This window comes from Erpetoichthys calabaricus, chromosome 2 (assembly GCF_900747795.2).
Source record: "Erpetoichthys calabaricus chromosome 2, fErpCal1.3, whole genome shotgun sequence".
NCBI lineage: Eukaryota > Metazoa > Chordata > Cladistia > Polypteriformes > Polypteridae > Erpetoichthys > Erpetoichthys calabaricus.
The window spans coordinates 301,412,012-301,418,249 of NC_041395.2; positions in this window are offsets into that span (position 1 = coordinate 301,412,012).

Genomic DNA, 6,238 nt, shown 5'->3' on the forward strand with positions numbered 1-6,238 from the left:
AAGGAGTATATAAATAAATCAATATGAATATTCACATGTCCTGATCATGTGAATAATTTAAGTAGAGTGCAACTAAGTGCAGCAAATCAGAAAGACACCGAGCTTACTCCCCTTCAAAGTTAGAAGACGTTCAACGCTGCAGTCAGTGCAGAACTGGCAGAAAGCACCAGGACGCTGGTATATCCATCTACAGTTGGGTGAGGTGTTACCAGAAGTGGTCTTCATGCAACCAAAATGGCATTCCTCTGACTTGGAAATGAAGCCAAATGACTGACCCATGCTTACCTTTCTATGAAAACACAAGAACTGGGGTGAGAGAATAATGTGCAGCTAACAGTATTTTGGTCTGCAGTGCACATTGAAATAAACTGCTCATAAAATTAAAGGAACACGTTGAAAACACATCAGATCTCAATGGGAAAAGAAATCCTGCTGGATATCTCTACTGATATGGACTGGGTAATGTGTTAGGAACGAAAGGATGCCACATCGTTTGATGGAAATGAAAATTATCAACCTACAGAGGGCTGAATTCAAAGACGCCCTGAAAATCAAAGTGAAAAAACGATACGGTAGGCTAGTCCATTTTGCCGAAATTTCATTGCAGCAACTCCAAATCGTACTCAGTAGTGTGAATGGCCCCCACATGCTTGTATTCATGCCGGACAACGTCGAAGGCGGGAGGACATGCTCCTAATGAAACGATAGATGGTGTCCTGGGAGATCTCCTCCCAGATCTGGACCAGGGCATCACTGAGCTCCTGGATAGTCTGAGGTGCAACCTGGTGGCATCGGATGGACCAAAACATAATGTCCCAGAGGTGTTCTATTGGATTTAGGCCAGGCGAGTGAGCGTGGGAGCCAGTCAATGGCATCAGTTTCTTCATCTTCCAGGAACTGCCTGCATACTCTCACGACATGAGGCCGGGCATTGTCACGCACCAGGAGGAACTCAGGACCCACTGCACCAGCATAGGGTCTGACAATGGGTCCAAGGATTTTAGCCCAATAACTAATGGCAGTCAAGGTGCCATTGTCTATCCTGTAGTGGTCTGTGTGTACCTCCATGGATATGCCTCTCCAGACCATCACTGACCCACCACCAAACCGGTCATGCAGAACGATGTTACAGGCAGCATAACGTTCTTCATGGCCTCTGCAGACCCTTTCACGTCTGTCACATGTGCTCAGGGTGAACCTGCTCTCATCTGTGAAAAGCACAGGGCGCCAGTGGTGGACCTGACAATTCTGGTATTGTATGGCAAATGCCAATTGAGCTCCATGGTGCTGGGCAGTGAGCACGGGGCCCACTAGAGGCCACCCTCATGATTTCTGTTTCTGATTGTTTGGTCAGAGACATTCACGTCAGTGTCCTGCTGGAGTAATTTTTTAGGGCTCTGGCAGTGCTCATCCTGTTCCTCCTTTGGAGCAGATACCGGTGGGTCCTGCTGATGGGTTAAGGACCTTCTACGGCTCAGTCCAGCTCTCCTAGAGTAACTGCCTGTCTCCTGGAATCTCCTCCATGCCCTTGAGACTGTGCTGGGAGACACAGCAAACCTTTTGGCAATGGTATGCATTGATGTGTCATCCTGGAGAAGATGGACTACCTGTGTAACCTCTGTAGGGTCCAGTTATCACCTCATGCTACCAGCAGAGACACTGACCGTAGCCAAATGGAAAACTAATGAAAAAACAGATGAGGAAGGAAAAATGTTAGTGGCCTCCACCTGTTAAACTATTCATTCCTGTTTTGGGGGTCTTTTCATTGTTGCCCCTCTAGTGCACCTGTTGTTAATTTCATGATCATTAAAGGAGCTGAAACTGATTAACAGGCCCCTCTGCTACTTAACTGACCAGATCAATTACCCAGAAGTTTCATTGACTTGATGCTATACTCGGATTAAAAAGTGTTCCTTTAATTTTTTTGAGCAGTATATATAAGGAATTGTTTTAAAATGTCACAAGCGTAGCTCCTTAAAGGATTAAAAGGCAGATGTACAGTAATACACAAAATGTACCAAGGGATGATTAAGAGATCAGCAGATGTCCAGTAAACAACAAATCTGGACATACACGGAAATCTCAAGGGTGACAGCTAAACCCAAAGGATATGAGAAGAATAAGAATATAATTAAATAGACTTTTATTTTATATAAGTCATTTGTGTATAGACCAACGAACCAACCGGAGTCACAAATATGCATTGATTGACACTGTTGTGTAAATTCAGTTGCTTAGAAAATGGATCTCTGTCCTTTCATTTTTGATCATTCTGTAACAGACTGCTGTGCTGAATGCTCCCTGTTCGGTATTTGCTGAGGAGATAATTTAAGACGCAATGGTCAAGTTTTCCTCCTGCCTGATTACTGACTCAAGAGGTTTTTTATCAGACTTGTCCTAGTAGAGGATAAGTTTCTTTCTTCAATCAATAAGTTTGATTTCTACCACATTGCGGTGTAGAAAAATGACAGTTGTTGCTTTAGACTGACGCGTCAAAATGCAAAAATTGTCTCACAAACTGAAGGCAGGCAGTTTGGGCTGTTGAACAGTACGTGGATGAATGCCTTCAAGCACGGTGGAGGTTGCCTACAAGTTTGTGGCTGCATTTTCCCAAACACAGTTGGTGATTTAATTGAAATTGCTGGCTCCACTCTGCTAAGAAGTACAGACAGATTGTTATCCGCCATGCAGTGTCAACAGGGAGGTGTCCAAAGCCTGCAGTGGAACTGTGGCAAGACCTTCAACAATGCCTGGAAGCATGGACCACATGTGGACCTTCAGAAGGTAGATGGTGCATCTAAAGCCGATGACTTCTAGTTGTGGGGTATGTCAGATTTGCTGACCACAGTTTTGGATCTTGTTGCCAGACCACATCAATTTACATGGCTGAAAATTGATGTGCATGTTTTCCTCGTGTCTGCGTGGCTTTCCTCCGGGTGCTCTGGTTTCCTCCCACAGTCCAAAGGCCTGCAGCTTAGGTGGTGTGGCTGGTGACCAAAACCCTTACCTGGCTGGGATGCTTTCATAAAGGAAGGCCTGGGGAAGAGAACAGGTACAGGGCATTATCTCCCCAGGGGAGTTAGGTGGCAGCCCCCCTGGGTTGCAGCACTGCTTCGGATTCCCACAGGGCTTCATGAAAGCTGGAATTTGGTACAGCCCTGTTGGGTTCTATGGGTGTTGCCAAGGGGGTACAGCAGGGATTGAAGAGCCTTATTTAGTTGAAGTGCTTCTGGACCACCCTAACAGACCACCGGAAGTATTCCTGGGTGCAGGATAAAAAGAGCCAGCTGCCACTGCTCCAGAGTCCAGAATTGGGAGGTTGAGGACAAAGCTTGCTGGAGGAGGAATGGAGGTGGAAAGAGAGATAAAGAAAGACGAGAGAGAGAAGAGAAGAAGATAAAGTGCTGATTGTCTTATTGTTATTATTGTGCTTGTGTACTGCACTGTGGTACAGATGGGAAAATGAAAAGGAAGCATTTCCCACAGCTGAATAAGAGCCATGTGTGTGAAAGAACTTGTGTCTGTTTTTGTCTGTGTCGGGTGTTGGGAGTTAAGTGCCCCCTGCAGGCCATAGAGGATTGACAATACTAAATTAGCCATATTGTGAGGTTTGGGGGTGTGTGTTTGTGTTTCTGATTGGGTTAGAAAATGATATGACATATCACATTTACCAACCGAGTGCTGACCTTCCAGCACATTGTGCCAACCCCTTTCTCTGTCATCCAATAGCATACTGTCTGATGGAGCTGGTGCTGTATGAAGGGTTAACTAACCACTCTCGTGAGTTAAGCTACAATTTCTGCCCTTTTTTTTCTTTTTTTTCCCATGCTGTCATGGTATTTAAAGCACAAGATATCAGACAGACAAGCCTCTCTTCTGTTTGGGAGGTCCAAAGCCCCCGTACTGTCTGATGGAGCTGGTGATGTACGAAGGGTTAACAGGTGCAGTGAGTTCCGCCACAGCTCTTTTTTTTATTTTTCCATGCCACATTCCTTATTCTTCGTTGCTGTCTTTTATACTTTGTACTTCCACAAGAGCATTCACTGGTTGTCAGCTCTCATGCACACAGAGTTCACCCCTACAACAAAAGAGAAAATCAGACCTGTTTGATGTTGTTGGAGTGAGTCGCTGGCTATGCCACATTATCTGACTGACCTTCAGGCAGTGCGCTGCCAGCTGCCTCCGACTTGCTATGATTATGTAAAAGAAGGCCATGACTGAAAAGTGCTGGAAAAGTCCTCTAATGTGACATGATTTTAAGAAAAGGCAAAGGGTGGTCACAGCAAATATTGATTTCATTAATGTTTTCTATTTACTGTACTTTCTAGAAAGTTTATTAATTAATACATCGTGACGGACAGCCGGGGTCCATGACTGGCTGGGACGCCCCTTCGTTATATACTCAGGGGGAGCAACCATGGACTGTGCAATACCTCCCCCTGGACGCTAGATGGCTGCCCCCCCTGGGTTGGAGCAGTGCCTTGGTTTCCCGCGGTGCTCCATGGGAATTGGAGTTGGGTGCAGCCCTTTTGGGTCCTGCAGGCGCCGCCAGGGGATGCTGCAGCTGGAACTCTTGAGCCCTTATGGGCAGTGTTTTCACCACACCTGGAAGTGCAGCCGGAACTCGGCAATCAAGTTCCTGGAGCACCTCCGGGTGGACTATAAAAGGGGCCAGCAGCCACCACTCCGGGAGCCAGAGTCGGGAGGAGGAGGACGAAACTTGACAGAGGAGTGGTGGTGCCAAAGAAGAGTGTGCCTTTTATTTGTGCTTGGGACTGTGTACTGCCTGTGGGACATGGGGAAGAAAAATAATTAAGCGTGCCTCCGTGTCCAGTCTGTGTCGGGTCGGGCGTCTATATAGCGCCTTGTCACAACATATTATTCATGGCATTATTTTTAAAAGCATTCCCACTTTACATTTTTGCACAGGTATCTAAGACGTTTACATATTAAATCTTCAAACTTATATGTTCTTTTGTTTTGTTAACATTTTTTTCATCTATACTTATTGCACTTATTTTCTTTCATACCCTGTTTATCCTTCCTGTTTATAATTCATTTACTTTACAATAAGCAGGATGTATTGGATGGGTGTTTCATTTGTATACGTTGTCATATACATGAGCTTGGGGACTGTCTCATGGGTACTGGTCCAGGTTATCATGGAGTCAGAAGAGAGAGAGAGTGAAGCACCGTCACTAACGCAGTTTCCATTCCTCTACAGTGGAAGAGGAGCCACCACAAGATGCATGGCATCATTTCTGGCATTATCATCACAAGTCCCACCTCTTCTGGTCACCTGGCTGTATAAATCACTGTTCAACCGAAAGTTGTCATTCTGTTTGTAGCCTGCTTTAGAAGAAGAAGGAGCTCCAAATCTAAAAACCATTATTATTTCAGTCATCAGCTCAGAGGAGCAGCATCGACAATGATAATCATCTGATTTGATTTCTATTTCCTTTGATTTTCAGTCTGAAATTGTATCCAGAGCAGAGCCTCAACTCTTTTCCTTTCTTCCTGTCTTTTTACATTATATACAGTTGTGCTCATAAGTTTACATACCCTGGCAGAATTTGTGAACTATTGGCTATTGTTTCGAAAACCGAAATAATCGTGCAGAAAGCTTTCCTTTTAATTAGGGAGTATGCTCAGGCGAGGCGCTTTATTATTACATAATTGCGTGTGCTCTTTATACTGTAAATTATAATGATAACTGAAATCACCCAAATGGGCCTGATCATATAGACACAAGTTGGCACACACAGGTTCAAATGAAGGGTAATTAATGGAGAGTGTCCACGCCTGTAACCTCCTGGAGTGTAATCAGCATCTGTGTATAAATAGTCAATTGAAATTCATCCAGAGCTGCACTGACTTTACTGGATACCAAGCCATGGAGAAAGCAAAGAAACTGTCAAAGGACCAGCGAGAAAAGGTTGTTGATTTGTATAAATCAGGAAAAGGATATAAAGAGAAAGTGAAAATGCCTGTCAGTAGTGTTTAAACTCTAATAAAAAAAAGTGGCAAGTTAGTTGGGGGGGCGGAGGGGGGTTTGGGATCTGTTGTTACCAAGCCACGGTCAGATAGACTAACCAAGATTTCAGCCACAGCTGCCAGGATTGTTTGTCGTGATGCCAAGAAAAACCCACAAGCCACTTGAGCTGAGATATGGGCGTCTCTGCAAACAAGTGGTGTTGCTGTGTCAAGATGCACAATAAGGAGGTACTTGAACAAAAGT